At 42.6% G+C, this 25148-nt stretch overlaps 1 protein-coding gene across 2 annotated transcripts in view; it reads left to right on the forward strand.

Moving 5' to 3' along the window:
* Window positions 1-25148, forward strand: part of RASGEF1B (RasGEF domain family member 1B) — a 627091-nt gene that overhangs the window by 354167 nt on the left and 247776 nt on the right. The window lies entirely within an intron of this gene.

Genomic DNA, 25148 nt, shown 5'->3' on the forward strand with positions numbered 1-25148 from the left:
AAATCAGCAAGATCAGTAGTAGACAGAGAATATAAACATTAACTGTGTTGTGAATAGGAATATTGCAACTATTTAGGGTGCACCCAAAGAAAATGACTAAGCCTGTGTGATCCTCCTCGTGGTACATCTGCACTAAGCAACTAACAATGGTCTCTATGTGGCAACTGTAAATAAGCAGATTTTAATCCTGGATCTTCAGCCGGCTAAAGTTGGGGTCCAATCATGCTAGCCGTGCACATAAGAACAGACACAGTAAGGCCTGAAGGCAGCACCAACAATAGTGGCTATAGGTCATGGCCGCAAGGTCCTCACACCAGGATCAGTGACCCAGCATTGGAAATTGTGGCAAGAAATCCTCTGCCCCAGTTTAGTGGGGCTCTGGAATTGGCTTCACCGGTTGCATTGCTTTAGTGTAAGTGCAGCACTAAGCTCTCAGCGGTGGAAACCTAGCCCCAATCTCCATGCTCCCCAATGCTCTCTGTCTGTGGTCCCACAGTGGTATGCTTGAGGCCTCAATTCTTCCCGCAAGTAGATCTGACTCTGGGGGATGTGTTCACTTCTGCTTCCCACAGTAAAAGACAGTGTGTTTCAAAGAACAGTCTCGGAAGATACTGTTCTCCTCTCCCCCCTGGTCCCAATCCCTTTTGGGAGATGTATTCCATTGAGTAATGAGGGCCCACAATAAACTTAAATTCCCATTATTCACTATGGCAAGCTTCATCGTCTATTGGGTGCTGTTGGTACTCCTGCTTCCCCTGCTGATGGGAGTCGGTAGCTCATTAAAGTCCAACTTGTCTGTGTCTTCTCAGTGTACAGGTAGCTACTGAGAATGTCACAGCTTAGTCCTTTCAGCCTAGCACTCGGCTACAGGTAACACATGTGAATTGTGTGTTAAATACCCCTAAAATGTATCTGATATGGAACGATACAATCACAACAAATAAAAGACACAGAGATGTAAATATACCCTATGCTTTTGTTATCATAAAGCTGTCAGCTGGTTTGAAAAAAAAATGAAAGAAACTTTGCTCTGGGCTCAGATATTTAGGGAGATTATGGTTCAATTTCTTCACTAGCATAGTGGTGGCCATTGTTTCCATTGTATGCCATGGATGCTTACCAGTTACGTCACTATACAGAATTTTTGAAATATTGTACAACTGGTAAACAGATTGATGTACTGTTTCTGCTATCTTAACAGCAAGTTTGTGAAACATACAGATGTGACAGAGGGAGTGTTAGATTCATTCTGCCTCACTGTGATGGCTGCTGCTGGCTTCAAACCAGTGGCACAACCTCCATCTTTAGAGTGGGTTCCAGGCACATGGACCCCAAGGAGGGTGGACGAAATGTGCTATCACACACTGCACAACATAAAGATAAGTGCGACTTTCCTTATTCTGCCGCTACTCATTTTGTACACTGTGCTGCACATTCTTAATTTTGCACCAACCCATTCTGAACACTGTGCTGTGCATTCCTAATTCAGCACCAACCCATTCTGAACACTGTGCTGTGCATTCCTAATTCAGCACCAACCCATTCTGAACACTGTGCTGTACATTCCTAATTCTGTACCAACCCATTCTGAAAACTGTGCTGTACATTTCGAATTCTGCACCAACCCATTCTGAACACTGTGCTGTACATTCCTAATTCTGCACCAACCCATTCTGAACACTGTGCTGTACATTCCTAATTCTGTACCAACCCATTCTGAACACTGTGCTGTACATTCCTAATTCTGTGCCAACCCATTATGAAAACTGTAATGTACATCCCTAATTACGCATCAAACTATTCTGTACACTGTGCTGTACTTTTCCTGTCCTGCCTCAACTCATTCTGTATTCTGTGATGTATATTCTCTATTCTGCACCAATTAACTCTGTATACTGTGCTGTACATTCTCTATTCCACACCAACCTATTCTGTACACTGTGCGATATTTACCCAATTCTGCACTAACTCATTCTGTACACTGTACTTTGCATTCCTTATTCTGTAACAACTCATACTGTACACTGTGCTGTACATTTCCTATTCTGCACAAATCATTCTGTACACTGTTCTGTACATTCCCCATTTAACAGTACTGCATTCTGTACTATGCAAATTGTCTCAGACTCTATTAAACAACACCCATTTAGGCCACACCCACCATTTAATGCAATAAAACCACATTCACTTTAAGTAAGCTGCACATGCCCTTTTTTTTTATTGATTAATGGGGCCAAAATTATGATCTTGCAGACAGGCCCACTGCTTTCAGAACATAGGATACCACTGCGACAGATGTAAGCAAGTTGTCCTTCTGGAAGCTCACATTAGAGATCTGGAGGAGCAAATTGCAACACTGGGCAGATTTGCCGTGTTGGGTGAAGATATGGGGGTGGCAAGCTCAGAGGTGACAGCCCTAAATATCACTGATATCGCTAACAGCCAGGAGAGCAGTCAGTCTAGTAGAGGGGGTGAGGGGACTGTAGGTAGGCCTAGACAGTTGATGGCAATTGGGGATTCTATAATCAGAAGAACTGATAGAATAATTTGTCGCCAGGATCACCTCAACCAAATGGTCTGCTGTCTCCCTGGTGCCAGGGTTTGGCATGCGGTGGACCAGGTTGATAAATTAATGGGAGGAGATGGGCATGACCCAGCTGTCTTGGTGCACAGACATTGGAACCAGTGACAGAATATATGGAAGGTGGAGGCTCCTTAAGAACCAATTTAATGAACTAGGCTGCAAGTTGAAGGGAAGGACCTCCAAGGTGATATTCTCTGAAATATTGCCTGTGCCATGTGCAACACAGGAAAGGCAGGGGGAGATTAGAGAGCTGAATGCATGACTAAAGACCTGGTGTAAGAAGGAGGGATTTGGGTTTTTAGAGTGCTGGGCTTACTTTTCATTGGGGTGCAACCTATATGCTAAAGATGGTTTGCACCTAAATGGAAGGGAGTCTTTTGTGCTAGGGAGAGGTTTATGGGAAGGTTGGAGGAGTTTTCAAACTAGGATTGAGGGGGAGGGTGAATTATATTATAATGGGGCAGACAGGTCAGACAGGGGTCAGCCCCTATTGGTGGGTGGATTGGGAAAAATAGGGGGAGAGTTATGACAGAGGATAAGAAGGTTCCCATGTTTCAAACAACCATTGGAAATGGTACTATTTGTACCAAAATTAAAAATATGCAAAAGAAGTGTGCAAAATGTGACAATGATTTAAAGTGTTTGTTCACCAATGCCAGAAGTCTGCCAAGCAAAATAGGTGAGTTGGAAGCTCTGGTGCACAAGGAGAACTATGACTTAATTGGTATTGCTGAATCTTGGCTTCATTCTTCATATGACTGGGCTATTAATATTCCTGGTTATGCTCTCTTTCAGAAAGACAGGGTAAAACGGAGGAGTGGGGGTGTTTTTCTCTATGTGAGAAGTGATCTCAAAGTGAGTGTGAAAGAGGACCTGGTTAATGGAAAGTGTGCTGAGTCTGAAGCAGTATGGGTGAAAATGTACATGGGTGTGCGTAATACAAAGATTATCATTGGAGTTTGTTATAGACCTCCCAGTATTAATGAGGAGGTGGAGACTCAGCTCCTGGCACAGATAGAAAGGGCTGCAAGGGCTGGGACAGTGTTAATAATGGGGGATTTTAACTACCCAGACATTGGCTGGAGTAATGGCACTGCTGGAACAGTTAAAGGGCACAAATGTATAAACATATTACAAGACAATTTTATGGTTCAGTTTATTGAGGCCCACACTAGAAATGATGCTCTGTTGGACCTGGTAATCTCAAACCATGCAGAGCTTATTAATAATGTTCATATAAAAGAACATCTGGGTAGCAGTGACCACAATATGATTTCTTTTAATGTTAGCTGTAAGCAAAAAATGCATTCAGGAAATACAAAAACACTTAACTTTAAGAGAGCAAATTTCTAAGGATGAGGGCTGCTCTCCAGGATTTAGACTGGGAGGGAATATTGGCATGGATGAGCACAGAACAGAAATTGGAAATTTTCAAAAAGACTTTATGCAAACTCACTGCAAAGTATATTCCCATGGGTGATACGTTTAAAAGGCTAAAAATAAAACCTATGTGGCTCACGGCCAAAGTTAAAAAAGCTATAGATAAAAAGAAAAGAGCTTTTTAAAAATATAAAAATGAAGGAACACTATCATTGTCTAATTGTTACAAAGAATATAACAGAATATGTAAAAAGGAAATCAAGAATGCAAAAATTCAAAAGGAAGGACAGATTGAAAAAGATAGTAGGACAAATCCCCAAAAATTCTTCAAATATATTAACAGTAAAAAGGTTAGGTCTGAGCATGTAGGCCCTTTACAAAATAATCAGGAGTGGATAACTGGGGACAAAGAGAAGGCAAATTTATTAACCACTTCAGCCTCGGAAAATTTTACCCCCTTCCTGACCAGGCCCTATTTTGCGATTCGGCACTGCGTGAATTTAACAGACAATTGCACGGTCGTGCGACGCTGTACCCAAATTAAATTGACGTCCTTTTTTTCGCACAAACAGAGCTTTCTTTTGGTAGTAGAAAGGCAAGGGTGACCAGCGCTATGGAAGTGTATAGATAATATATAACAGACAGGTGTAAGCTGCCAGCAACAAAACCCCGATGGGTTAAGATAATAGAAAGTGCAAAAGAAGTTGCCCCGGCGCTACCTCTAAGTGACACCTTGTCACTTTAAAATATATGTGCCATAGTGTGAGTGATTGGAAAAATAGTGAATAAAAATAAATATAAATAAATAGTGCACATATAAAATTAAATAATCCTTTTGTGAACAAGGATATTTCTTTGTGACCACTGTGAGAAGGTGCTCGTGTGCAAGTTGCAAATAAATAAATAAGTTGAAAAGATGAAATTTTTTTATTCCAATCAATAAATAGATTAAATGAATTCAGGGCAATAGATAAACAAATTAATCAATTCAGTGCAATAAAAGACAAATGAATAGTGCCACTGGATAGTGTGCCAGTGTGAAATTATAATATTGCTTGTAGAAGGTGCCAGTGAGGCAAGTGAAAGGAAGAAATTCCCACTGTGAGAGAAATCAGTGAATGAAGGTTGCATACACTAGCGTGGCCGCTAGATGTCGCAACTACAATACGACCTGTTTGGTAGTATTTGCTGGATTAGGTGAGCACAATCATGAGGGTTCCTTCTCCACGGCGAACAAGTATTGCCAGTTGATGTCATGTAACATAAGAAAAAGGGGACCCCATTTGTGCAGTAAAATAAGCGGCAATTTGAAAAGAATATAGACACACTTACGGTGTAGGCTGATAGCGATCAGTTGCGGTCTCCCGGGAAGCTTCCGCGTTCCACGGTCAGATGCTGTTGAAACCGGAAGTGACGTATGACGCAATGGACCCGCCTTACGCGTTTCGTCAGAGGACGTCTGCTGAGGCCTCAGCAGACGTCCTCTGATGAAACGCGTAAGGCGGGTCCATTGCGTCATACGTCACTTCCGGTTTCAACAGCATCTGACCGTGGAACGCGGAAGCTTCCCGGGAGACTGCAACTGATCGCTATCAGCCTACACCGTGAGTGTGTCTATATTCTTTTCAAATTGCCGCTTATTTTACTGCACAAATGGGGTCCCCTTTTTCTTATGTTACATGACATCAACTGGCAATACTTGTTCGCCGTGGAGAAGGAACCCTCATGATTGTGCTCACCTAATCCAGCAAATACTACCAAACAGGTCGTATTGTAGTTGCGACATCTAGCGGCCACGCTAGTGTATGCAACCTTCATTCACTGATTTCTCTCACAGTGGGAATTTCTTCCTTTCACTTGCCTCACTGGCACCTTCTACAAGCAATATTATAATTTCACACTGGCACACTATCCAGTGGCACTATTCATTTGTCTTTTATTGCACTGAATTGATTAATTTGTTTATCTATTGCCCTGAATTCATTTAATCTATTTATTGATTGGAATAAAAAAATTTCATCTTTTCAACTTATTTATTTATTTGCAACTTGCACACGAGCACCTTCTCACAGTGGTCACAAAGAAATATCCTTGTTCACAAAAGGATTATTTAATTTTATATGTGCACTATTTATTTATATTTATTTTTATTCACTATTTTTCCAATCACTCACACTATGGCACATATATTTTAAAGTGACAAGGTGTCACTTAGAGGTAGCGCCGGGGCAACTTCTTTTGCACTTTCTTTTGGTAGTATTTGATCACCTGTGCGATTTTTACTTTTTGCGCTATAAACAAAAAAAGAGTGACAATTTTGAAAAAATAACAATATTTTTCACATTTTTTTATTTGAAATTCCCCCAAAAAAATGTAAAAATCAAAATGTTTTAACATTTTAGGCCAATTTGTTTTCTGCTACATATGTTTGGTAAAAAAATCACAATATGCGTATTTTGATTGGTTTGCACAAAAGTTATTGCGTTTACTAACTAAGGGAAAGATTTTTGTCATTTTTATTGCTTTTTTTTAACGAGTAATGGCGGCGATCTGCGATTATTTTTTGCGGGACTGCGACATTGCGGTGGACAGATCGGACTGACATTTTTGACACTTTTGGGGGTACCAGTGACATTACTACAGTAATCAGTGCTATACATATGCACTGTTACTGTAAAAATGACACTGGCAGGGAAGGGGTTAACTTTATTAGTGATCAAGGGGTTAATGGTGTCCCTAGGGGCGTGCTTCTTACTGTAAAGGGGTGTGGCTAGTGATGTAACCACAGAGACATACGATCCTACATAGCAGGATCGTATGATCTCTGCAGTTAGATCAGGGAGAATGACAGACAACTTTGTTTACATCAGCCGCCTGCCTTTCTCCCTCTCCACCGGGAGATCGCGAGTGGCCGGCGGATATCGGGTCCACCGGGCACACGCGCGGACATGTCAGGGAACGAGCGGGGGCGGGAGCGCGCCTCCGGCGGCGCGTGCTCGCCCCCTAGAGGTTCACAGGCAAGCGATGTAGTACTACGTCACTTTGCCTGTACGGGGCTGACTGCCACAATAAATGTACTTGCGGCGGCCGGCAAGTGGTTAAATACTTTCTTCAGCTCTGTATAAACAAAAGGAGCATGGGGGAGCTCATGACCATAATGGGGATGGTATTGACACAGCCCCAAATGATCTACAATGGCTCAAAAGTGATATGGTCCAGAAATATTTAGACAGAATAAGGGTGTATAAAGCGTCTGGACCAGATGGCATTAGGGATGGCCTTGCGGTTCGCCCGGCGTTTGGTTCGCGGCAAATTTTCTTGTTCGCAAATTTGCAAAAAGTTGGACTTTTGCCGATGTTCGCGAATATGTCCGCGCTGCCATTTTCTATTTCATTCAGAAGAACTTTGACACATGACACAACCATCAGGTGGATCGGGACAGCCAATTGAAACATTTCCGCACATGGACATGCCCCCTACCCTATAAATAGACCTGAGCTGTCGGCTATTTCCCATTCTGCTTTTCGTCAGTGTAGGGAGAGGTTGGCTGTGCTCATGAGGGAGAGATTGCCAGACACAAATAGCTCTGTTAAGATCCACAAAAGTCCTTTTCAGGGCTGGTATTTCAGTATAGGTCTACTAGTATCTTTTCAGGTTAGTGGCAGGTATCCAGTCGGTGCTTTAGGGGCAGTTAGAGATCGGCAGCAGTGGCACAAATCACTCTGTTAATGTCCACAAAAGTCATTTAAAGGGCTGCAATTTTTTTGGTATTGGTGTGCATTGCACTATATAGGGGGGGGGGAGGGGGGTAATCCACAGTATAATATACTTTGTAGAAAGCATATTATAGTGGATTAGTAGTATTATTGTGCACTGTGCAGGGACGGGAATAATAAAGGGGAACTCTGACCGCAATATTAAAGGGGCACTCTGACCGCAATATTAAAGGTGCACTCTGACGGGAATAATAAAGGGGAACTCTGACCGCAATATTAAAGGGCCACTCTGACCCCAATATTAAAGGGGCACTCTGACGGGAATAATAAAGGGGCACTCTGACCGCAATATTAAAGGGGAACTCTGACCACAATATTAACTTCCTCGCATCCGCGCTGCAGCCTATATACGGCTGCAGCACGGACTCACATTTTTGGGAGGCCGTCTTTATACGGCCTCCCAGTGACACGCTCCCCGCGCGCTCCCGCGAGCGCGCATCGAGGAAAATCTGTGTCGGCTGTGTCCCTTGGACACAGCCGATCACAGATCGTGGTGAATGGCCAATCACAGCGGCCATTCACCACGTGATCGGACCGTCCAATGAGAGATGATCTCATATGTAAACATATGAGATCATCTCTCATCGCCAGCGCTCCTTCCTCACACAGAGCCTGCAGTGTGAGGAAGGAGGAGAGCTGTCAGCCGCCGGGGACACACAGGAATGTAATCAGGGCACTGATCACCAGTGCCCTGATTACTAAAGGTAAAAAACATACACAAATTGCCCCCCATCAGTGCCCACAGTGCCCGCCATCAGTGCCCCCCATCAATGCCCACAATCAGTGCCCATAGTGCTGCCAGTCAGTGCCCATCAGTGCCTGCTCATCTAGGCACTGATGAGCACTGACTGGCAGCACTATGGGCACTGAGTGTGGGCACTGATGGTCCTGCCCATCAGTGTTCATCAGTGCCGCCCATCAGTGCTCATCAGTGCCACCTGTCAGTGTCCTTCAGTGCCATCCGCCAGTGCCCATCAGTGCCGCCTATCAGTGCCCATCAGTGCCGCACTGACTATCAGTGCCCATCAGTGCCGCCCGTCAGTGCCACCTCTCAGTGCCCAGCAGTGCCACCTCTCAGTGCCCAGCAGTGCCGCCTATCAGTGCTCATCAGTGCCACCTATCAGTGCCGCCTATCAGTGCCGCCTATCAATGCCGCCTATCAGTGCTCATCAGTGCGGCATATTAGTACCTCCTCATCAGTGCCCATAAGTGCCACCTCATATGTGCCCATAAGTGCCACCTCATCAGTGCCCATCAGTGCCGCCTATCAGTGCCGCCTATCAATGCCGCCTATCAGTGCTCATCAGTGCGGCATATTAGTACCTCCTCATCAGTGCCCATAAGTGCCACCTCATATGTGCCCATAAGTGCCGCCTCATCAGCGCACATCAGTGAAGGAGAAAAATTTGTTTTCAAAATTTACTCGCAGAAAATAAGAAAAACTTTTTTTTTTTCAAAATTTTCTGTATTTATTCTTTTTTTTTGTAAAAAATAAAAAACCCAGAGATGATTAAATACCACCAAAAGAAAGCTCTATTTGTGTGAAAAAAATGATAAAAATTTCATATGGGTACAGTGTAGCATGATAGCGCAATTGTCATTCAAAGTGTGACAGCGCTGAAAGCTGAAAATTGGTCTGGATGGGAAGGGTGTTTAAGTGCACAGTAGGCAAGTGGTTAAAGGGGCACTCTGACGGGAATAATAAAGGGAAACTCTGACCGCAATATTAAAGGAGAACTCTGAGCGGGACACATAAAGGGGCATTCTGATGGGGACACACTGGATGTAAAGGGGCACTCTGATGGGGACACACTGGATGTAAAGGGGCACTCTTACGGGGGCACACTGGATGTAAAGTAACGGAGCACTCTGATGGGGACATGGATGTAAAGGAGGACTCTGATGGGGACACGGACACAGGCTGAATGATGGCGGGGGACACGTGCTGCATGACAGCAGTGACATGGGCTGAATGACGGGGGGATACAGACAGGATGAGGGGGGACAAAGGCTGGATGAGGGGGGACACAGGCTGGACACAGGCTGACAGTGTGTCCCTGTCAGAGTGCCCCTTTATATCCAGTGTGTCCCTGTCAGAGTGCCCCTTTATATCCAGTGTGTCCCTGTCAGAGTGCCCCTTTATGGGCTAATTTTTGGGGCCTATACAGGCCGACACTTACTTCTGTATCCTGTGTGAATGCCTAATGTACCTCCAGCCATCAAATACACTACGTTCTTTGGTATCAGTTAAACCCATGTGGGTTTCTGTAAAGGTTCCGCCAAATTGTGGAATGGATGCGGACCCATTTTACAGATGTGTGAATGGACCCTATATGTATTAAACATGTATTTACCGGCTGCTGTCAGTTCTGGCTGATTTATGAAAAAAAGAAAAACTTTTCCAATTGCAATACTTCTGTTATGACATTGTCCATGTGCTGGGACTATTTGTGCACAGCTAGTACGTCTTTTGTGGCTGCAAATATGACCTAAAGTTTTTTAAAGTTCGCCTCCCATTAAAGTCAATGGGGCCTGCCGCGAACTTGCGGTTCGCGGACTTTTGAGAAAATTTGCGGCTGACGTTCGCGAACCGCCCGGCCGATGTTCGTCCATCACTACATGGCAGCCACCCACGCATTCTAAAAGAATTGAGCGCTGTCATTTCAAAGCCTTTGTTTCTAATTTTTAGGGACTCGTTAAGGACTGGAATAGTACCTCTTTATTGGCATAGAGCCAATGTGGTGCCTATATTTGAAAAGGGATCAAAGTCTTTGCCAAGTACCTATAGACCTGTTAGTTTAACTTCTATAGTTGGGAAGATACTGGAGAGTTTAATAAAAGATCACATAGATGAGTTCTTGCTGGGAAGAAATATTTTAAGCAACAGACAGCTTGGATTCATGAGAGACAGAAGTTGTCAAACAAACCTGATTTATTTTTATGAGGAGGTGAGTAAAACCTTGGACAGAGGGGTGGCTGTGGATGTAGTATACTTGGATTTTGCACAAGCGCTTGACACAGTTCCCCACACACGGCTAATGTGTAAGGTAAAGTCTACTGGCTTGGAAAGATCAGTTTGTAATTGGATAGAAAATTGGCTAAAAGATAGAATTCAGAGAATAGTGGTTAATGATTCTTACTCTGAATGGTCTAAGGTTATCAGTGGTGTACCCCCTTACTTTTTAATATCTTTATAAATGACATAGGGTCTGGGATTAAAAGTAGCATTTCAGTCTTTGCAGATGACACCAAGCTTTGCAGTGGAATAACTTCTTTACAGGATGTCTCCAACTTACAAGCTGACCTCAACGCACTGTTTCATTGGGCAACTATGTGGCATATGAGGTTTAATGTTGATAAATGTAACATACTAGGTGGAGTAGAACTGGCGGAGAAGGATCTGCGTGTTCTGGTAGATCATAAGGCTTAATAGCATAATAATAGCATACTAGCATGCAATGCAATGCAATGCCAAGCTGCAGTTCCCAAAGCAAAGCAAGCAAGGTCCTTTGTTGTATTAACAGAGGCATGAACTCCAGAGAGAGAGATATCATTTTGCCCCTGTACAGACCATTAGTAAGACCGCATCTGGAATATGCAGTTCAGTTTTGGGCACCAGTTCTTGAAAAGGATATCGGGGAACTGGAGAAAGTGCAGGGAAGGGCAACCAAACTGATAAGGGGCATGGAGGAGCTCAGCTATGAGAAAAGATTAGAGGAACTGAATTTATTCTCTCTTGAGAAGAGGAGATTAAGGGGGGGATATGATCAACATGTTAAAATACATAAGGGGTCCATATAGTGAACTTGGTGTTGAGTTGTTCACTTTAAGGTCAACACAGAGGACAAGGGGGCACTCTTTATGTCTAGAGGAAAACAGATTTTGTCTCCAAATACGGAAAGGTTTGAAATACGGAGAGCTGTGAAAATGTGGAATAGACTCCTTCCAGAGGTGGTTCTGGCCAGCTCACTAGATTGCTTTAAAAAAGGTCTGGATTCTTTCCTGGGTGTACTTAATAAGTGGGTACTAAAAAAATTTTTTTAGGTAAAGTTGATCCAGGGAATATCCGATTGCCTCTCGGGGGATCAGGAAGGAATTTTTTTCCCCTGCTGTAGCAAATTGGATCATGCTTTGTTGGCGTTTTTTTCGCCTTCCTCTGGATCAACTGTGGATATAGGATTGTGTATATGTGATTGTATGGTTGGGTTTTCAATACTGTTTTTTTTTTGGTTGAACCAGGTGGTCTTTTTTCAACCTGACTAACTATGTAACTACAGTCAGGTCCATAAATATTGGGACATCAACACAATTCTAATCTTTTTGGCTCTATACACCACCACAATGGATTTGAAATGAAACAAACAAGATGTGCTTTAACTGCAGACTTTCAGCTTTAATTTGAGAGTATTTACATCCAAATCAGGTGAAAGGTGAAGGAACTACAACAGTTTGTATATGTGCCTCCCACTTTTTATGGGACCAAAAGTAATGGGACAATTGGCTGCGCAGCTGTTCCATGGTCAGGTATGTGTTATTCCCTCATTATCCCATTTACAAGGAGCAGATAAAAGGTCCAGAGTTAATTTCAAGTGTGCTATTCGCATTTGGAATCTGTTGCTGTCAACTCTCAATATGAGATCCAAGCGTTGTCACTATCAGTGAAGCAAGCCATCATTAGGCTGAAAAAACAAGACAAACCCATCAGAGAGATAGCAAAAACATTATGTGTGGCCAAATCAACTGTTTGGAACATCCTTAAAAAGAAAGAACGCACCAGTGAGCTCAGCAACACCAAAAGACCCGGAAGACCACGGAAAACAACTGTGGTGGATGACCGAAGAATTCTTTCCCTGGTGAAGAAAACACCCTTCACAACAGTTGGCCAGATCAAGAACACTCTCCAGGAGGTAGGTGTATGTGTGTCAAAGTCAACAATCAAGAGAAGACATCACCAGAGTGAATACAGAGGGTTCACCACAAGATGTATACCATTGGTGAGCCTCAAAAACAGGAAGGCCAGATTAGAGTTTGCCAAACAACATCTAAAAAAGCCTTCACAGTTCTGGAACAACATCCTATGGACAGATGAGACCAAGATCAACTTGTACCAGAGTGATGGGAAGAGAAGAGTATGGAGAAGGAAAGGAACCGCTCATGATCCAAAGCATACCACCTCATCAGTGAAGCATGGTGGTGGTAGTGTCATGGCGTGAGCATGTATGGCTGCCAATGGAACTGGTTCTCTTGTATTTATTGATGATGTGACTGCTGACAAAAGCAGCAGGATGAATTCTGAAGTGTTTCGGGCAATATTATCTGTTCATATTCAGCCAAATGCTTCAGAACTCATTGGACGGCGCCTCACAGTGCAGATGGACAATGACCCGAAACATACTGCGAAAGCAACCAAAGAGTTTTTTAAGGGAAAGAAGTGGAATGCTATGCAATGGCCAAGTCAATCACCTGACCTGAATCCGATTGAGCATGCTTTTCACTTGCTGAAGACAAAACTGAAGGGAAAATGCCCCGAGAACAAGCAGGAACTGAAGTTGCAGTAGAGGCCTAGCAGGGCATCACCAGGGATGAAACCCAGCGGCTGGTGATGTCTATGCGTTCCAGACTTCAGGCTGTAATTGACTGCAAAGGATTTGCAACCAAGTATTAAAAAGTGAAAGTTTGATTTATGATTGTTAATCTGTCCCATTACTTTTGGTCCCCTAAAAAGTGGAAGGCACATATACAAACTGTTGTAATTCCTACACTGTTCCCCTGATTTGGATGTAAATACCCTCAAATTAAAGCTGAAAGTCTGCAGCTAAAGCACATATTGTTTGTTTCATTTCAAATCCATTGTGGTGGTGTATAGAGTCAAAAAGATTAGAATTGTGTTGATGTCCCAATATTTATGGACCTGACTGTATATGTAAGTATGTCCCTTTCCTATTCCTATACTATATTGTTTACTGTATGTGGCATATAGTAACTAAATGTCCTGTTTTGTACCTTTTTAAATAGCGTTAGGCGTTATGGCAGAATAACATTTTTTAATACTTACACAATCATTTGTTTTACCTGGGGAACTCAAGGCACTTCCTTAAACTAGCCAATGAAGATTATTTTTATTCACTGAGATGCGGATTTAGAAATGAAATAGAAAACAAATCAAAATCTAGATCAATAGAGAAAAAGGATAAAACACAAAAAAATGTTAGCCTGGAGATATTGCCAATCCTCTATAATAACAAATAGTGGAAAGTAAAAAAACAGCCTTACTGAAGTCAAGGGGATTACTATTTCTGTGTTAGTTTAGGCAATGGAAGCAGCAGAGCTTGGCGGCAAACGAGATGAAAGACGCAGGAGTTCTTAGATGTCTCAGGCACTTAGTGTTTGAGATGAGTGAGGCTAATTCAAAGTTTATGGCTTGAGCAGGTGCAGCAGAAAGAACCAAGACAGTAAAACAAATATCTTATTTGAATGCCAGATCGTTGGTTACTTATCTGAATGCTAATTGGAAAGTAACGCCTCTAAGTGCTAGTAAACTATGCCTTTGTTATGGAATTACTGTAAGATGAAGACTGAAGTTTAAAGCTGAAATCCAGACAAACATTAAAATGCATTTAAATCTGTGAATGTGTTTATTTAAAATGTTAAATGTTCTTTAATTATAAGGTATTTGAAATCTGTCTTTATATTAGCTTCATGTAATCTCCTGCACAACAGAAGGCATGCTGAGTGAAGGAGGGCCAGTAATGTGACCCAGTTCAGTTGCATTGTACAGGCGGTCCCCAGGTTACAAACACGATAGGGTCTGTAGGTTTATTCTAAAGCCCCGTACACACGCACCGATTGTCGGCCGAATGATCGGCCGTCTTTTGTCCAGTGTTGTTGTGTTGGTTGAAATGTGCTCTAGACTGCACACAAATTTTGTCGGCCAACAACAACCAACTGTAGAAGTGATGTCATGTTCTGGTTTACTTTTAGTGTGTTTTTTCTTCTCTGAGCATGCCCAGTCTTGCTCATCTGACGTTTGTCGGCCGAAATCTGTACTGACTGACGAACAATCGGCCGTTCTGGTGACGGCCAAGAAAAATTTTATAGCATGCACACCAGATTTTGTTCGGCCGAAAATTCGCAGTCGGTTGTCGGAATCATCATACTAACAAGCGGACAATCGGCCGATCGGACGTTGGCCGAACATTTACGGCTGACAATCGGTGCGTGTGTACGGGCCTTTGTGTTGAATTTTTTTGGATGGCATAGAGAAGGGTTAACACCCCTGTAACATTTTTTTTGCTGTCTGTACCCCTGTTCAGAAGATTTCACCTCACTTTCTGTCCCTATGACAATTGGATTTTTGAAAATTTTGGGTTGTTGTGTGGAAACAAAGATGGGTGATAAAGCTTCAGTAGAGAGCCCTTTTTCCCATGAGAACTAGGGATCGATCGATTATTGGCAAGGCCGATATATTGAGGGCCGATATTGACTTTTGCCGATATATCGGTATCGGCCCCGGAACTGGCCGATATTGCCGACATTCCAAATATTGCTCATGTAAGGGTAAATTGATGTCACATAGCATAATTCAGTTTACAAATGTTATTGAAAATGCCACTAACATATGTACAATTTAAAGATATAAGCAATTCCACATTAGAAGATCTGCTGGCAGATCGCTATCTCTCACCCACTTGCCGTAAGCGATACCCGTTCGGCATCCACTCAATACTGCTCTGTCTCTCACCCGCTCCATCTCCCACCTACCCGATACCGATCCGTCTCTCACCCACTTGCCGTAAGTGACACCCGGGTGATAAGGCTCCTTCCGGCATACCATGACGATCTCGGAGGACACGTGGTCAGAGATCGTATGCCGGACAGAGCGGTATCACCTGGGTGTCACTTGCATTGACAGCTCCTTTGAATGCATGATGTAGGTTCACAGCAATAGATCCCAAATTCAAATACCACACTTAGAATCAACTCCAGACCTTTTACCTGTTTAATTTTTGAAGAAATAACAAAGGAGTAGCCCACACCTGGCCATGAAACAGCTTTTTATTCAATTGTCCAATTACTTTTGATCCCTGGAAAAAAAGGGGGGGGGGGTGGCTATTCTTAAGAGCTGTAAATCCTAAGTCATTGTTATGGGGCCCAAAGCAGCTGCCCCTTGAGCCCGCACTGCCCGCAAATTGTTGATAGGTGAATTTGGGAGGGCCCAAGAAAATGTTTGCCCAGGGTACAATTAATAATAAAGACGGTCCTGTTTATTAGGTATACCTGTTCAATTGCATAGTAACACAAATTGCTAATTGGCCAATCACATGGCAGAAAGTCAATGCATTTGGGCATCTAGATGAAGACGGTGAAGACGACTTGTTTAAGTTGAAACGGAGCATCAGAATGGGGAAGAATGGGGAAGAAAGGGGATTTAAGTGACTTTGAACGTGGCATGGTTTATGGTGCCAGACAGGCTGGTCTGAGTATTTGAAAAACTGCTGATCTACTGCAGAATACCATCTCGGAACGCACAACACATCAAACCTTGAGGCAGATAGGCTACAGCAGCAGAAGACTACACTGGATGCCCCTCCTGTTAGCGAAGAAAAGGAAAGTGAGGCTACAATTTGCACAGGCTCACCAAAATTGCACAATAGAACATTGGGAAATGTTGCCTGGTCGAATGAGTCTCGATTTCAGCTGTGAGATTCAGATAGTAGGGTCAGAATTTGGCCTAAACAATGTGAAAGCATGGATCCATCCTGCCTTGTATCAATGGTTCAGGCTGGTATTGTCGCTGGTATTGTTGCTGACCATGTCCACACAATGTGGAACGGGAGATTCGTATCATGGATGTGCAACCAACAAATCTGCAGCGACTACGTGATACTATCATGTCAATATGGACCAAAACCTCTGAGGAATGTTTCCAACACCTTGTTGAATCTATGCCACGAAGAAATAAGGCAGTTCTGAAGGCAAAAGGAGGTCAAACCCAGTACTAGCAAGCTATACCTAATAAAGTTGTTGGTGAGTGTATATATATAAAAGACGAAATCAGAAACAGCCGGGGTTTAGTCCAGAGTGGGTAGTCATCCAAGCTGGGATCGAGTCTAGAAGTGGGTAGTCATCCAAGCCGGGGTTGAGTCCAGAGGCAGGTAGTCTGCCGATGCCAGGTCATCTGCCGATGCCGGGTTGTCTGCCGGTGCGGAATCAAGAGCCAGGAAAGTCATCAGCCAAGCCAGATCATAGATGGAGGGACACCGAGAACAGAAGACTCCTAGCAGTGATACACCTTGGAGCACAAACACAAGGGCAAAGGACTGCAAGCCAACAGGTGATATATATATAGTCAGGTGTGCAACATCATCACTGAGCGATGCCCAGGCAACAGGCAAGTGATGATGCAAACAGAGTTTATAAAAGACAACAGTCTGCACATGTCCAAGATGGCTGCCAACAGGAAGGCAAGGTAAGACCTTGACACTATTGGGCACCGCCATAGTTTCTCTCCTATAGCATAAATATGAGGCCATGTCAACCACATTCCTTATGTCAAAGACACCTTTACCTGTCCAGTTGTCCTGTTAGAGTAATGTGCCACTGCTCTCTGCATATGTCAAGATCTAGGAAGTGTTCTTAGAGATGGAGATGAAGGCTTAGCTGATGACTCAATAGTTAAACTGTTAAGTCACCATAGGCTGTACATTTTTGGGGAAAAAGTAGTGCATTTGAAACAACTGCTTGAAGTTGGATTTTACTACGTTTACATGCTTGGGGGAAGAAAGATTCACTTTAAGTGGGCGGGCAACAAGGACATCTACAAAAAATTGGGTTGAGTGTCATAAGAAAATTAAAAAATAAGACACATTACAGATCTTTAATCCAAATGGACAAACTTTGAAATGTAAATGTAAGCTGACAGTAAACAATGCTAGAAACAGAGACAGCTTTTAATTATTTAGCTTTGGTTTTGCTGTGTTTTTGGCACACACTTGATGTGCCATTTTGTAAAGGGATATGCATACCTTCTAAAAACTGATGTTTACATACTTTATCTTTGTCCTGTTACCCTATCCCCTCGTACCTGTGATACTTAGTTCTCATCAGAAGGTATACTCACCTGCCAAACGGATCCAATTTCCTGTTGTGATCTGGTGATCAGGTGTTAGAGCCTGTATCCTGTGCCACCATCTTGGTGGACTTAACCATTGGGAGCTTGTCTGCCTCTTCCAGGTTCAGGCAGCCAGGCAGAAGGGGTTAACCACTTAAGCCCCGGAAGATTTTACCCCCTTCCTGACCAGGGCCTATTTTGCGATTCCGCACTTCGTGACTTTAACGGACAATTGCGCGGTCGTGCGACGCTGTACCTAAACAAATTTTCCCACAAACAGAGCTGTCTTTTGGTGGTATTTGATCACCTGTGCGATTTTTACTTTTGGCGCTATAAACAAAAAAACAGCGTCAATTTTGCAAAAATAACAATATTTTCCACATTTTTTTATATGAAATTCCCGTCCAAAAAAAAGTAAAAATCAAACTTTTTTAACATTTTGGGCCAATTTTTTTTTTTACCATATGTTTGGTAAAAAAAAAAATCGCAAAAAGCGTATTTTGATTGGTTTGCGCAAAAGTTATTGCGTTTACTAACAAAGGGAAAGATTTTTCTCATTTTTGTTGTTTTTTTTTAACGCGTAATGGCGGCGATCTGCGATTTTTTTCTTGTGGGACTGCGACATTGCGGCGGACAGATCGGACCCTTGACTGACATTTTTGACACTTTGGGGGTTACCTGTGACATTTCTACAGTAATCAGTGCTATACATATGCACTGTTACTGTAAAATTACACTGGCAGTGAAGGGGTTAACTTTTTTTGAGAGGGAGGGGTAATGTGTATCCCTAGGGGCGTGATTCTAACTGTGATTGGCTGTGGCTTGAGGTGTAGGAACAGTGATCAACGGTCCTACATAGTAGAACCGTATGATCACTGATCACTGTTTCTACACAGGGGAGAATGACAGGCGGCTTGTTTACATCAGCCGCCTGCCTTTCTCCCTCTGCACCGGTGATCGCCGAGTGGGGGTGTCCGTGACCATGTGGGAGCGGAAGCTCGCCTCCGGCGGCGCGTATTCGCTCCCTAGACCCTCACAGGCTAGGGACGTCACTCTGCCTGTGAGGGGCTGACCGCCGACGTAAATAGTCGTGTGGCAGTCGGCAAGTGGTTAAACAATGATATTCGAAACAAGTCCCAAATCCAGTTACTATGTGATGCACAGGCCTCATAAAATGAACAAAAATCTGTTGTTACCTTCCCTGACTGAGTCAAGGCTCCTTCCAGTGTTTCATATGGTCCACCTCCCAGACACTGCAGCCTACAGAGGAAGTGCCGTTAATCCACAAAGCAGTGGGCAGGACCTAGACATATCAGGTGCTGACTGAGAAGCTACTGTTACAATGCTGATAACCATACCAATTGTACCATCCTCTCATCTCACTATACTGCAAGCAGGCACAGCCTACAAGAGGGTAGCAACTCTGCTCTGAATTCAGGAGCAGTGCAGCATTGTTGCCACACCATCACAGGAAGCTGTATTAGGCAGAGTTCACTAGTAGGATCAACAGGTATCTGGGGAACATTTACAGGGTTAGAGAACTGTGGTGTTGATTTACTAAAACTGGAGAGTGAAAAATCTGGTGCAGCTCTGCATAGAAACCAATCAGCTTCCAGGGTTTTTTTTATCAAACCTTAATTGAACAAGTTGAAGTTAGAAGCTGATTGGCTACCATGCACAGCTTCACCAGAGTTTTCACTCTTCAGTTTTAGTAAATCAACCCCTGTAAGAACAGATGCACTTATCATTTATTGCTTCAGAACATACAGTACTTTTAATTAGAGGCCATAGTTCTACTTTAATCCCCTTCAAAATCTATATCACTCCAATATCTTCCTTTGGCCGCATATGAAGCCATGACTAAGGGTTTATACTTTACTGCAGATACAGCCAAATATGTACAATCATTTTCCACTTATACACTTATATCAAGTTTATTTGTACTCATAAGTGAGCTGAGATATAATGAACTCTTAATAATCTAATTACGCGACAGCTACATTTACAAAGAAATCATTTCCTAATTTGCTCGAGTCCATTTATGGAAATTGTGTTTCGGTAGAATGACACTTTAGTGACGTTTTGCTGTCAAATACTGGCAGTACTAAAAGACAGTAAAGACTTCCGACCAGTGAGGGCAGGGCAGGAATATCATCAAATGATGTGGCTACAGACTGGGAGGGAGCCACCAGCTTGTTTCCTGAGTTTCCTGATTTCCCAAGGACTGCTTTGTTAGATTTGCTGAGCAAGGGGCAATTCACAACTCCCATTCCTAATGTTTCTGTAATCGCTATCAGGACGTTGACAAGTTTTTTGAAGACACAGTACTTGTGTGAACAAACACCCACCATACAAGGTCACGCCGTGACATCAAGAATCAGTCCGTTACTGCTTATCTTTATTTCCTGTTAATTACATGTTGATGAAATAAATCATAAAAATCACTTATTAAACGTAAAACAGTATCCTAATTACCACAAACTAATTGACACAATATTTACAATTTTAAAGGAACCTTGTATTTTTGGTGAGCAGATTTTTAAAACTTCTGGACCGAAAGATTTTCCCCCTTAATGACCAGTCCAATTTTTGCGATTCGGCACTGTGTTATTTTAACTGAAAATTGCACGGTCGTGTGACGCTGTACCCAAATAAAATTGATGTCTCCCCCCCCCCCCCCCCCCCCAAAAAATAGAGCTTTCTTTTGGTGGTATTTGATAACCTGTGCGTTTTTTGTTTTTGCAAAAAAAGAGTGAAAGAAAAAAAAAACAATATTTTTCACTTTCTGCTTTATAACATTCCCAATAAAAAAAAATTAAAAATGACATTTTTTCATCATTTTAGGCCAATTTGTATTCTGCTACATATTTTTGTTAAAAAAAAAATCACAATGAGCGTATTTTGATTGGTTTGTGCAAAAGTTATTGCATCTACAAACTCGGCGAAAGATTTTTGTCATTTATATTTATTTTTTTTACTAGTAGAGGCAGCGATTAGCGTTTTTTAGCGGGACTGCGACATTGCGGCGGACAGATCGGACCCCTACCTGACATTTTTGACACTTTTGGGGGGACCAGTGACATTACTACAGTAATCAGTGCTGAAAATATGCACTGTTGCTGTACTAATGACACTGGCAGGGAAGGAGTTAACCCAGGGGCAACCAAAGGGTTTAATGTATGCCTAGGGGGTTCTTTCTAACTGTGAGGGGGATGGGCTTATGGAATCAATACAGGGACCTGTGTTTGTAAATAGGAGGAACACAGAAGCCCTGTAATGATTGCTGAGAGAACAAAGGTCTGCTTTGATTACAACAGCAGACCGCCATTCTCTCTCCACGAGGAGTGATCGCGGCCGCCCCCCCCCCCCCCCCCCGCAGATCAACTTCTCCAATGGCGAAAGGGCGCACGCGCATGCTCCCAGGATCATCCTTCCCGCGAATCGCTGTACAGGTATGGCGCTTCGCGGGAACCGGCCGACCTGCCCCTGTATATCTGCGGTGGCTGGTCGGCAAGTGGGTAAAGTAATTTTTGATGCGCTTGTCTAATTTTTAGAAGTTTGTTCTTCATTATTTTTATTCTAATAAATAGAGAGGTTTGTAGATCAAACATCTGACTGAGCTTTGAATCATTCAGTCCCCCTTCTTAAAGTGCACCTTGCATGAAAATGTTAGGTCTCACAATTTCTTAAGCTTAGTACACAGGGGCTGAATGTCGTACAGCAACAGCTGGTTCAAAAGAAACTGGCTGACATTCGGTCCATATGTATGGCAGTCGGTCCGACAGAAGACAGCTGAAGGGGCAAGATCAAAAAAAGGTCTGCTGATCTCAACTCATGATCAGCCAATGGCTGAGAGCGCTGACTGGAGTGTTCTGGCAGGGGGGCCATCCCCCTGTCAGAACACAATAGAACAGAAGGGGAGGTAGCTGTACTAACATCAAATTGTTAGTACAGCGGCTGTTCCTGAACTGAACTGTCATTTTTTTTTTTTTGTTCAGTCCTGGTTTGAATGAATAAAACAAAGCTGTGTGTACGAGGCTTTAGGTCCCTTCAGGTGGCCCTCGTGCATGAAATGACATACCTGTATGTCATATCGTGCACTGGGCCTGGAGCGCACACCAATTAGCAGGTCCAGCGGACCCAATGTTCGCCAGCACCTGGAGATCGTTCGTGAGAGAGGCAGAATGGTGGTCTGCCTATGGAAGCAAGGCAGGCCGCTGTTCTGTGAGAGGAGAAGATGGAGCTCTCGTGTTCCTGCTAAGCATATTGGCTTAAATTGATGAAGAAATTCTATTTTTTTTATTTTTTTAATGGATATGTTTTATAGCAGAAAGTAAAAAATATGTGTTTTTTTTTTTTCTAAATTGTCTGTATTTTTTTGTTTCTAGCACAAAAAAATTAAAAACCGCAAATACCACCAAAAAGAAGCTCTATTTGTGGGAAAAAAAGGAACTCAATTTTATTTGGATACAGCGTTGCATGACCGCTTAACCAGACTTGTATAAAGTACTCAAAATTTCTACTTGAGTAAAAGTACAAGTGCTCGATCAAAAAGTGACTTGAGTAGAAGTGGAAGTGCTCGCAGAAAAAGTTACTTAAGTAGAAGTACTAAAGTATTCAACATTTTTTTTACTTAAGTATTACAAGTAGTTTTTTCAACAAATTTGCTACTTAAGTACTAAAAGTAAAAAGTACCAGTAGTTTTGAAAAAAAATTTCTACTCAAGTACTGAAAGTAGAAGTAGAAGTACTGTGTTATGTAGTTATTAAAGAAAGAAGTCAAAAGTTTGAACATCATATTGTTTTTTATTATTTCAAATGATTTATTCAAATGATTAACCTAAAGGACAATCACAATTCCTTAGGCTGTAACTTTTTGTAAACAAAAAACAGATAAAGTATGTCCCTCCCTTCCCCTTTTAAAGCATCCACCTTTTAAAGCATCCACCTTTTAAAGCCAGGGGTGGTCTCCTTCCTGAGCTTCCTCACTCTCACAGCCAGGCAGATCACTTGAAGTTGAAGGGCCAGGGGTGGAAGGTGGTGTTTTTGGTTCGTCCATCTTTTCAGCTGATCAAAAGGCAGAACAGGAGCATGCGCAGTCTTCTTAATCGCGGTTTGATTTGATTTGCTCAATTGAGGATGATGTGCCAGGCCAGCTTCATCAAACCTACAACGCTTAAAGTGAAAAATGCATCAAAAACTACTAACAAAGTGGCTGTGCTAAAAATGCTAATAAAGTGCCTGCAATTATATATATATTCTTCTTGTATTCAAAATCATCGCCCACAGTATCAAAAATAAAGTGACATGTCTGTGCTAAATGCAGTGCAAATTATTCCCACAATGTAAATTTAATTCATATAAAATATATATGACAATACCACAATAAAATAAGTTGTGATTGTGAATAAGTTAGGTGCAAGTTTAAGTGTGTAAACTAAACTTTATAACGAAAAGTCCATAACTGAATTCCAGTGTGCAATCTAAGAAGTGCTGTCACTTGCTGTCAGATGCTTCCACCTTTCTTCTGTGATCTGCTTAAGTAAAGTGGTGGACTGGATAGCCTCTCTCTCTGCCTCTCATCTTAGTAGCAGCACTGCACTGGTTCAAAAAGCGGTCTACATTATTTTCATTATAAGAACTTGTCAGAACATGCTTCCACCACCTGTCCTTCATACTAGTAGTGCTCATTTGCTTTGCTCAAGTCAAGTGCCACTGCCAGTGGCCACTGCAGTGCAGGCACAGCCGCACAGGCAGAGGCAGGCCGCAGGAAGCACAGGCACCACCACAACACAACACTTATGGTCCATGGACCATGGATGGTCGGATAATCATCATAGCCGTCAGTCTCACTCTTCTTGGTTCAAAAAAGCCACAGATGACCCATGTGTATATAATATATTAATATTTTATATTGATTATTTGATTCTCAAATGGCACATTTGCCATGGCAAGGATTAGGCCCTCTCCACGGTCCACCTCACTCACCTCATAGAGAAGAAGATGAGATAACGAAGAAAATGCTCCGAGTCCCGCCGCCCGTGTCACAACTCCTCTCAGTAAGGGCCCTAAGGGGTGTAGTCTGAGTGACACACAACACGTCTAGAGGCAGAGACCTCGAGCGGGAAGACGGCAGCATGGCTCCTCCTGTGCGGTCTTAACTTGATGATCATGACAGTGATTCCGCGGGCCGCGGCGCGAGCGAGGCTGTGGGATTGATTGAATTGAGTTGTGCTGCCTACTGCTACACGCTACCTACTACTACTACTACTAAATTGTGAGTCAGTATATATTTTATTTCATTTTTATATATAAAAGCGGTATTGTTGAGCACTACTAGCCACTAGATTTCCTGGCTGTCACTTTGTCACATGTTGGGGAATCACAGCGGCTCGGCTCCAGAAGTGGCGGGTGTCCCTGTCATCCTGCCAGGGCCGCCAAGAAGTTCATGAACTAATCTTAAGTTATTAATATCTTATGAGGAGAGGACCTATGAGATTGAGAATTGAAATAATTAAATATATATGGCTTTTTGAACCAGTGCAGTCAGTGCCACAGTGCCACCCAGACGCTATCCACCAGTGCCACCACCATTAAGTGTGTTGGTCGGTCACTCGAGCACTGAAGGAGGTGGAAGCATCTGACAAGTGAAGTGACACTTTAGATTTGCACACTGGAATTCATTTATGGACTTTTCGTTATAGATAGGTTTACACACTTCAACTTGTTGCACGCACCTGACCTAACTTATTTCATAACTTATTTTATTGTAATTTATTGTCATATTTTATATGAATTGAATTTACTGTTACATTGTGGGAATAATTATTTTCACTGCATTTAGGCTTTAGCACATTCATGTCACTTTATTTTTGACACTGTGTGGAGTGTGGGCAGGGCACTGGGGGCAACGATGATATATCGATTGCACAGGCACTTTATTCGCACAGCCAAGTTGTGTTTGTTAGTAGTTTCTTGATGCACTTTAAGCGCTGTAGCACAATTTATTTGTTTGTTTCATATTTTCTTTTTATTGGAAAGATTTGGTATAGCAGTTTTTATTATACACAGCCTTTATTTTCGTATGCGCTGATTTACAAATGACATTATACACATTTTTTTGAGCTTTATGCAACCTGCCATCTACTGTTCTGGCAGTGGTAATTTTTTTTAAAGTAACGAGTAACTATGCAGCACAAAAAAAAAAATACTTGAGTAGAAGTATCGAAATCATCGAAAAAATGTAGTGAAGTAAAAGTAGAAGTAGGAGAAAAAAATTCTACTCTAGGAAAGTACAG

This window comes from Pelophylax lessonae (assembly GCF_965119305.1).
Source record: "Pelophylax lessonae genome assembly, chromosome: 1".
Taxonomy (NCBI): domain Eukaryota; kingdom Metazoa; phylum Chordata; class Amphibia; order Anura; family Ranidae; genus Pelophylax; species Pelophylax lessonae.